Source organism: Pteropus vampyrus, unplaced genomic scaffold (assembly GCF_000151845.1).
Source record: "Pteropus vampyrus isolate Shadow unplaced genomic scaffold, Pvam_2.0 Scaffold789, whole genome shotgun sequence".
Taxonomy (NCBI): domain Eukaryota; kingdom Metazoa; phylum Chordata; class Mammalia; order Chiroptera; family Pteropodidae; genus Pteropus; species Pteropus vampyrus.
Genome location: NW_011889570.1, coordinates 113,731 through 115,534, shown reverse-complemented (window position 1 = coordinate 115,534; position 1,804 = coordinate 113,731). Strand labels below are relative to the sequence as shown.

At 67.8% G+C, this 1,804-nt stretch overlaps 1 pseudogene; it reads left to right on the top strand.

Annotated features, from left to right (window-relative positions):
- Positions 1–1,017: 1,017 nt before the first annotated feature.
- LOC111734108 lies at positions 1,018–1,136 on the top strand (annotated as a pseudogene).
- Positions 1,137–1,804: the final 668 nt, after the last annotated feature.

The following is a 1,804-nucleotide window of genomic DNA, read 5'->3' as shown; positions in this document are numbered from 1 at the left end:
CCCCCGACAAGACTCTGAGCAGAACGAGACTCCCAGAGCCCCCGGCCTGCACCGGGGCACGAGGCACTGGGCACGGGGCACAAACCGCCTCCTTGCCCGAGCCCAGCCCCGGTACGACCACTCTCTGCTGTGGAAGCGGCTTCTTCAGGGCAGCCGCAGGGTCTCGGGGTCACAGTCGGGGTCTGGCTCTGTGTATCTGTGCACTCGTCTGCGTGTCCTGTCCTGCTGTCTGTGTGGGCGGGCACGGGCTCGCGCTCTCTCGCGCGCGGAATCTCCTCTGTCGTCTCTCTCTCCATCTCTGTCTCTTTCCTCCTCGCCGTCTCTCTGTGTGTCTGACCTGAGGTAGATCCTGCGGCCCTTCCCTTCCCGGGCGACCCCGTCCCCTCCTTCGTGGCTCTCACTGGGCCTCCCGCCCTGGAGACCTGTGTTCTCCTTTCTCCTTCCCTCGCGGTCACTCGCTCTGTCTCTGAGTTTCTCTGTCACTCTGTCTCTCGGCTCTCCGTCTCTCTGTCTGTATGGCTCTTGATGCAGAGAGTCGATGTGTAGGCAAGAGGCAGCGGACTGGGCGGGGCCTTGGTCTCGGTGGAGGGCGAGGGCCGCGCCCGTCTGAAACAATGCCTCGGGGTGCAACCAGGGTCTGCGTGTGTGTTTGGGCAGGTCGGGTATAGCTCGTTGGGGAGGGCAGGGGAGGAGTGCGCCTGGGTCAGGGTCGGAGCCGGGCCGCAGGTGCCTAGGTGCGCAGGTGGCCGAGACAATGACGGGCCACGCCTGGGCCGGGCACCTGCACAGCGGCCAAGACTGGGGAGGCCCGGGTTGCGAGAGCGCCCACCCATACCTCCGGCTCGGCCGGGAACTGGCCAAGGCCCGCGGTGCCTTAGCGCGGCTGGCGCTTGCTCGCCGCCGCCTCGGGGGCAGAATCCCCGCACCCCTACAGGAGGTGCGGTGCAGGCGTGGGTGTCTCCCGGTGCCCAGGAAGCCAAGCTCGAGCTCTTGGGGTGGCAGGCGACAGCCTCCCCGGTCTATGGCCATACCACCCTGAATGCGCCGGATCTCTTCCGATCTCGGAAGCCAAGCAGGGTCCGGCTTGGTTAGTACTTGGATGGTAGGCCGCCTGGGAATACCGGGTGCTGTAGGCTTTTTGCCGCGCCCTCCTTTTGCCACCCTCCAGCCAGGGTGCCCCTAAACGCCCCCGGGCGCTGCTGGCTCGCTCGCTCGCTGTCTCGGGGGTCCCGGGCAGGCGCCCGGCCCAAGGGCTGCACGAACGTCCTTGCACCCTGTGCCACCACCACCTGCTCTGTAGCCAGCCTGGGCTGTTTTCTCTCTCCGCTTCGTGCCCTTTCCTTCCTGTGCTCCACCGGGCCGAGCCCCAAGGGCCGAGAGCTCTGCGTGGAGGGCGAGATCGCAGTCCATAGCGTTGCCTGGTGGTGTGGCTGGTGTCTCCGCGTGGTTTGGGGCTCAGCCATGGCGGGGAGCGCAGAAGAGGGGTGGGTCTGGGTCAGGCCGGGCCGGGATGTGGCAAGGCCATACCTGTCTAGGTGCCCAGGTGGCCGAGAGGATGGCAGGTCACGCCTGGGCCGGGATCCTGCCGAGTGGCTAAGACTGGGGAGGCGGGTGGCTCGGTGCCTGGGCACTCCGGGGATGCGAGAGCGCCCACCCACACCTTCGGTACGGCCGGGAACCGGCCAAGGTCCGGGAGGAGGGGGCCAGGCGAGCGCGCGCTTCCCCGGGTCCCCGAATCCCTGTGCGCAGCGCGGGAGGCTAAGAGCGCGGGTCGCCTCTGCTCCGCGAAGGGTCCTCGCCGCAT